This window comes from Orycteropus afer, unplaced genomic scaffold, assembly GCF_000298275.1.
Source record: "Orycteropus afer afer isolate SDZICR_OR568_19922 unplaced genomic scaffold, OryAfe1.0 scaffold00815, whole genome shotgun sequence".
NCBI lineage: Eukaryota > Metazoa > Chordata > Mammalia > Tubulidentata > Orycteropodidae > Orycteropus > Orycteropus afer.
This window is the reverse complement of record NW_006922402.1, coordinates 590,024-598,245: the sequence shown is the minus strand read 5'-3', so window position 1 is coordinate 598,245 and position 8,222 is coordinate 590,024.

Below are 8,222 nucleotides of genomic sequence, written 5' to 3'. Positions count from 1 at the left end.
CCTTCCAAGGAGTGGCTGGTGGGTTCGAACCACCAACCTTTTGGTTATCAGTCAAGTGCTTTAGGCACTATGCTACTAGAGCTCCTTGTAGTTGTTTAATAAATTATAGTTATTATTATTATTATACTTCATATTTAAAATTGAGTAGTATGTTCTATCAGTTAAATATTAGCTTTCTTTACCTGTTTCTTTTAAGACTTAGTATTTTCAGTAGCCTTATCTCATTTCTATTCACAATATAGCTTTTATAGATACAGTTTTCTGCTATTATTTACATATATTGTGTGCTGTCTGCTCTTAACTTCTTAACTAGATAGATAGATAGATGGATGGATGGATGGATGGATGGATGGATGGATGAATAGATCGATCGATCGATCGATCGATAGATAGGGTTATATGCTCTTGAAGTATAGCTCAGAGCTCAAAACTATGCCCTTAGTTTGACCTGACCAATAAAACTTTGGGAAAGTTATGAACTACCTTGTTCTTCCAAAGAAGCAGATTTATATTTTTTTTTGAGTTACACTACTTTATTGACTTTCTTTAGCTTTATTACTGATTCCATTCCCTAAGCATGATTCAGACCAGTTCAACAAATATTTGTTAAAAGTCTACTTTGGTTCAAATTCTGATCTTTTAACAACAAATCGATATTGGAAGAAGTACAGTTGGAATGTTCCTAAGAAGTGGGGATGGTGAGACTTTGGACATGGTACCAGAAGAGATCAGTCCCTGGAGAAGGACATGCTGCTTGGTAAAGTAGAGGGTCAGTGAAAAAGAGGAAGACCTTCAACGAGATGAATGAAGACAGTGGCTTCAACAATGGGCTCAAACATCCCAGTGATGGTGAAGATGATGCAGGACATAGGGTCATTCTGCACTACATAGGGTCATTATGAGTCTGAACTCACTTGACTGCACCTAACAGCACCAGTTTGGAATATGTGCTATAACAATGTTGTTGTTGTTATGTGCCCTCGAGTCGGCCCCGACTCATAGCGACCCCTCCTTGGGTTTCCGAGGCAGTATCACTACGGAAGTAGGATTGCCCAACCTTCCTTCCGAGGAGTGGCTGGTGGGTTTGAACCGCCAGCCGTCTGGTTAGCAGGCAAGTGTCTTAGCCACTATGCTACCAGAAGTGTTAAATAAAGATGGATATAATTGCTTGTAACCACAAGAGTTATATGTGGTGATTTATATTTTTTTTTTCTGCTCCTATTAATTTATAGTTGTTTTGAAAGGGATATGAATACAATACTGTACATTTTATTTTTAAATTACATCTTGTTAGATGTAGTTCATGATGCAAATCCACTAAGGTCATTTGAAGTGGTGATATTGCTATCTTTTGTGTATATGCTCCATGTTTTCATTACAGTATACTACTTACTGTGTTGTGAGAACACAGGTTTATACACTTTACAACAAGATCCATGAGGACAGGTGTTCTCACAACACAGTAAGTAATACACTGTAGACTCTTACACTTTCTCTTTACACTTTCTCCAAGAGCTTCCTGGTTGGGGAAGTAGGGTGATCCAAACTCTTTAGAGTGTGGAAACTTTGTATTGGAAATCCTCTCAGATCTCACTCATGCATCTCTTCTTTATGATGATCCTAATTTGTATCCTTTTGATATAATGAATCTGTAAGTGCAAGTATAGTACTGTCTGTGCAGTCTATGAAGTTTTCCACTGAATCACTGAACCCAAAGAAATAGTGGGAACAATTAGATGAAAGTGAGAGAGCCCAGGTGAGGCTCTCAAGCTTGCTGCTGGTGTCTTGAATAGGTAGTGGGAAAACCCCAAATTTGTGGCCAACAGATCAAAAGTAAGGGTTTTGTGTGGACTCAAATTTGTGGCTGCATTTGCCTATAAGGACATCTCCAGGTGCCTGAGAGAGAGAGAGAGAGAGCAAGCCACATGGTGGCTAGTGTTGGAGATAATTGAGAAGTGGGAAACTGGGATTTGATCAATCTTTACATTTGGGGATTGGATTTATGGTGACTCTTATCCATAAAGTGTGTATCTGTACATGTATAATATTTAAACATAATTGAAAAAGTGATGAGCATAAATTTCATGACATCCTATAATGTAATCTGGATAATTGTTTATGGCACAGCTTGGAAAAAAACACATTTATGAAAACTGTAATGATGACAATTTTCCCTTTTAGTTCATGTTCTGTATTGACAGATGGACTGACCAGATGACTCTTCTAGGATTAGTGTCAAACCCAATTCTCATCCTCCTCTGGAAATATTATTTGTTCTTAATTATGCCATGCTGTTATTAGGTGCCATCAAGTCAGTTCCAACTGAAAGCAACCCTACATACAACAGAATAAAACACTGCCAGGCCCTGCACCATCCTCACAATCACTGATATATTTGAGCTCATTGTTGCAGACAATGTGTCAATAGATCTTATTGAGAATCTTCCTCTTTTTTGCTGACCCTCTACTTTATGAAGCATAACATGCTTCTCCAGGGACAGATCCCTCCTGATGACATGTCCAAAGTATGTAAGACAAAGTCTAGCCATCCTCACTTCTAAGGTCTGGTTATATTTCTTCCAAGACATACTTGTTCATTCTTCTGGTAGTCTGTGGCATACCCAATACTCTTTACCAACTCCATAATTCAAGGGCATCAATTCTTCTTTGGTCTTTATTAATTTTCCAGCTTTCATTTGCATATGAAAACTCAAAAAAAAAAAAAAACAAAAAACAACAAATTCACTCCATAGAGTCGAACCGGACTCATAGTGACTCCTTCTTGGGTTTCTGAGGTAGTATCTCTATCCAAGTAAATTGCTTCTTGCTGGTGGTTCATACCCACCAGCCTTCTGGTCAACAGTCAAATGCCTTAGGCGCTAGGCCACCAGAGCTCCTCATAATTGTGTGAAAATAATAAAAAATCTATGGCTTGGTGAGGCACAACTTAGTCCTCAAATGACATCTTTGCTCTTTAAGACTTTAAAGAAGTCATTTGCTGCAGACTTCCCCAATGCATTATGTTTGATTTTTATGCCTGCTGCTTGCATAGGTCTTCATTGTGGGTCCAAGTAAAATGAAGTCCTTAGTAACCTCAATGTTTTTCTCTATTTATCATGATGATGCTTATTGGTCTAGTTGTGAGGATATTTGTCTTCTTTATGTTGAAATGTAATCCACACTGAAATATCTTCATTAGTAAGCACTTCAAGTCATCTTTGCTTTCAGCATGCAACATGGTGTCATTTGCATATCACAGATAATCCGTCTTCCTCTAATTCTGATGCCTCATTCCTCTTCATGGATATTTTGTCCAGCTTCTTGGATAATTTGCTCAGCATAAATGTTGAATAAGTATGTATGATGAATGGATATAACCATGACACATAAGTTCCCTGATTTTAAAACATGGACTATCCCCTTGTTCTGTTCAATGACAGCCTCTTGGTCTATGTACAGGTTCCTCTTGAGTGCATTTAAGAGTTAATTTATTGCAAGCCTTATTATTTTATATGATATAGAATGTAACAGCCATAAACCAGAAAAACCAAACTGACTGCATCTAGTAGAACTCTGACTCACAGCCATATGCCCTTTAACTTCCTTGAATCTTAGTATATTATCTGAATATTAGAAAAATCTACCTTTTTGTTGCTATTTCCAGCTTAGCCTAGATTTTCTATTTGAAAAAGGAAAATATATATATATATATATATATATATATATATATATATTATCTGTCAGTCTAGATTTAACACTGGCATAACATTTTTCAAAATAAAATTGTGTTTCAAAGCCATGCATTTAGTCATAGCAAGGTGGATTCCAGACAAATGTTAAAAGTCTTTCCTCTTCCTTGAATTGCAAGATATATTGGCTTTCGTTATCACGTAATTGCCATCATCCTACACTTATTCTAATAGCTTAGTCCTGATTTTTTGAGTGTAGCTGTTAATGGAACACATGATTAACAGCTATTAACGAGAAGCACAGACATAAATACTCCGGAAGAAATGATACCGTGGTTTGCAGCTCAGCAAAAAAGAGTCACCCAAGGTTTAACTGAAAGAATATTTTATATATTTGTTTCAAATATCTTGTTATCTAACATCTAAATAGATACAGATACTGAGGATGCAAATTTATTATAACACATTATTACCTTGGATCACTAGATTGTTGCATAACCATAAAATAAAATGAAAGAGGTAGCATTTATTTATGTGACAAAATAAAAGAAGAAGAGAAAAAAATCAAAACAACCTGATAAACCTAGGAGAGAGGGACCCAGGTAGAATGAGGCAGAGCCCTGGTTTCTTATCCAGAAAGCAGCTCAAGGTCCAGGCTCTGTTGTTTACTTCCTCATGACTTAGTCTAATTACACATACTTCCTGACACCAGCTTCCTGTCATGCAAAATAAAAATATGGGAATCAACTTCAAGAGGTTTTGTAGGATTACATATATATGAAAGAATTTTTATTCTTTGACTTTTGGCTTTTACATTTTCTTGCATGTTGTTGTTGTTAGGTGCCATTGAGTTGGTTTCAACTCACAGTGACCCTCTATCAACAGAATGAAACATTGCTGGTCCCGCACCATCCTCACATTCATTGCCGTGCTTGAGCTGATCCTTTCAGTTACTCTATCAATCCATCTTGTTAAGGGTCTTCCACTTTTTTGCTGATCCACTACTTTATGAAGCATGACATCCTTCTCCAGGAACTGAATCTAACAACATGACCAAAGTATGTGACACAAAATCTGACCGCTCTTGCTCCCAAGAAGCATTTCTGCTGTACCTCTTCTGACACAGATTTATTTTTCTGGTGGTCAATGACATTTTCAACATTCTTCACCAACAACCCAGTTCAAAGGAATCACCTCTTCTTTGGTCTTCTTTATTCATTGTCCAGATTTCACAGGCATGTGAAGTGATTGAAAATACCATGGGTTGGGTCAGGTGCATCTTACTCTTCAAAGTGACATCTTTAGCACTTTAAAGCAATCTTTTGCAGCAGATTGGCCCAGTGTAACATGTCATTTGATTTTTTAAAAAAAAATTTAAGAGTTTGTTTTACATTCAACATTACATGTACGTTTAGTTTCACTCCCCATTTACCATGCCCAATTCTAACCCAGTCTCCTCCCCTCCCTGCCCAGTAACCCTCCCCTGGTGTCTCTTATAATTATGTGCTCCTTTTTGTCCTGCATTTCCTCCGTGTGAATGTTGCCCCTCTGGTGCCCCATGGTTGTCTGCTCCAAGGGATGCATTTCCATATGGTATATGGGTGCTGTCACCCTGGGTGGAGTGGTCTGTGTGTACATCTTGTTTGCTATTGGGCTGAGAGCCACCCCTGGGGAGGAGTGAGCTTTAATCCAGGCCAAGAATGTATCCCAGGACCATAGTATTGGGGGTCTCACCAAACATCATCCAACCAGTAATTCTGGTCATTACTGAGTTTTTGGAATTTGTTCCACATTTTTCCTCCCACTCTATCGAGGATCTCCAGATTTGATCTTTCCTGAGTGGTTGGCATTGGTAGCCAGGCACCATCTAGTTCTCCTGGTCTCGAGGCCCATCATGTTCTAGGGCTGATTGCTTCCAAATGCCTTTTTTTTTTTTTTTTTTTCACTCTTCTTCATTTCTGACGATAGGAGACCATGAGCTCCATCTTGGATGGACGCTTGAAAGCTTTTAAGACTCCAGCTTCTACTCACCAATGTAGAATGAAGAACAAGACTTTTATGTATTTTGCTGTGCCAATTGAGTCTGGTGTCCCCCAGTACTATGGTCCTGAGACAGTACATCTGTTGGATCTCTCTCCCAGTGTTTGGGTGTCTATGAGAGATTACTCTATGCCTGTCTTCTATTGTTTCTCTAAGGATTGCAGGTATTTTGTGTCACTGGTATATGGGCAAGATTAACCTGCACTGAATCTATCCTTGGTCTAGAGTATACTCCTGTTCACTAACCCTCATCTGGTCCTCTCTGTTGTTTATGTGTTTATCTGTACCCTGGTATTTGGTGTTAAAGGTAATGCAGTATTGTGGGTGCACTGGTTGGTATTAGCATCTGTCGTTTATCTCCTATGTGCACAATTTGGTGTCCTTTCTTTTCCTAATGTTATCATGGTAGGCACAGACTCTTTCCATACATCCCTCACCTTACCCATGTCAGCGTGTGGCTCCCAACTAGCCTGAAATTAATTCCTCCTTCCCCTCCCCACCCTAATAAAGTACAAAGGGAGTTCCCTTTCCTAAGGAAACCCTTCTTTGTCTTTTTATAGTAATGGGCTCATACAGTACTTGTCCTTTTGCAATTGACTTAATTCACTCAGCACAATGTCCTCCAGACTCATCCACGTTGTGAGATAATTCACATATCCCGGGTTGTTCTTTAATGTAGCATAGTATTCCATTGTGTGAATGCACCATAATTTGGTTATCCACTCATCCGTTGATGGGCATTTAGATTGTTTCCATTTCTTTGTTATAGTGAATTGTGCTGCAATGAACATAGGTGTGCATATGTCTATTCGTGTGCTGCCTCTCACCTCTTTAAGATATATTCCTAGTAATGCAATTGCTGGGTCAAATGGTATTTCTATTTGCAGTTTTTTAAGGAAATGCCATATCATATGCCACAATGGTTGGACCATTTTACAATCCCAGCAGTGCACAAAAGTTCTAATCTCTCTGCAACCTCGCCAGCACTTGTTATTTTCTGTCCTATTGATCTTTGCTATTATTGCTGGAGTGAGATGATATCTCATTGTTGTTTTGATTTGCATCTCTCTAATGACTAATGGGAGCTCTGGTGGCATAGTTCTAAGGCATTTGACTGCTAACCAGAAGTCTGGCGGTTCAAACCCACCAGCCACTCCTCGGAAGGAAGGTTGGACAATCTACTTCTGTAGTGATATTGCCTCAGAAACCCAAGGACGGGTCACTATGAGTTGGATTCGACTCGACGGCAGTGGGTAGTAGTAGTAGTAATGACTAATGATCACTAGAAATTCCTCGTGTGTTTGTTGCCCACCAGCATATGGTCTTTGGTAAAGTGTCTGTTTGTCTTTTGCCCATTTATGAATTGGGTTGTTTGTCTTTTTGGTGTTGAGGTGTTGAAGTTTTCTAAAGATTTTGGAGATAAGTCCTTTGTCAGATATATCATAGGCAATATTTTCTCACAATCTGTAGATCCTTTTTTTGAACCCTTTTGACAAAGTCTTTCAATGTGCATAAGAATTTAATTTTTAAAAGTTCCCAGTCATCGAGCTTAGCTTCTACCTCCTGTGCATTCTGGGTTATGCTTGATAGTCTATGCTGTAAATTAGGGCTCCCAGATTTGCCCCTATTTTATCTTTGATCAATTTTATAGTTTTAGGTTTTACGTTTAAGTCTTTGATCCTGCTTGAGTTTGTTTTTGTGTATGGAGTAAGGTATGGGTCTTGTTTTAATTTTCTGCAAGTGGATATCCAGTTTTGCTGGCACCATTTGTTAAAGTGGCTGTCTCTTCCCCATTTAATAGGTTTTGGACCTTTGTTAAAGATCAGGTGTCCATAGATGGATGGGTCTATTTCTGGATTTTCTATTCTGTTCCCTTGGTCTTTCTATCTATCACTATACAATACCATGCTGTTTTGTGTACTGTGGCTGTATGGGAGGTTTTAAGATCCAGGAGTGTGAGACCTCCCACTTTGTTCTTCTTCTTCAGAAGTGCTCTGCTTATCCAAGGTCCCTTTCCTTTCCCTATGAAGTTAGTAATTATTTTTTCCATGTCCTTAAAAACAGGGAGGGAACCCTGTTATATAGGTAGAGATAAGGATTCATTTGGTTGAAGAGAAAGGCATTGTACCAAATGTAAGTGATCAATATGGTGGCACTGAGGAAGAGGAAGACATAGAGAGGTACATGGGAGGTACAGACAACAAAGACAAACCCTTTTGCACATACAGTACTGCATTGTCAGTGAAGGCAAACATGACTATACGGGTGGATAGATGGGTGGACAGGCTGAATGATTAGGCATGTCTATGCCGGGAGGTGTGTACCCAAGACCATGTATAGGGTTGGCCGTCAGGGATTCTACAAGTGTATTTGTATGTTCTGTAAGAATTCCCAGGTGTATAGTAGAGCTGACAAAGGACAAGGTTGTAATCACTTCTTGGTCACAGCCAGCTACCTAGAGAGAGCAAGTATTTGAATCTGTGGGCTCGGGAC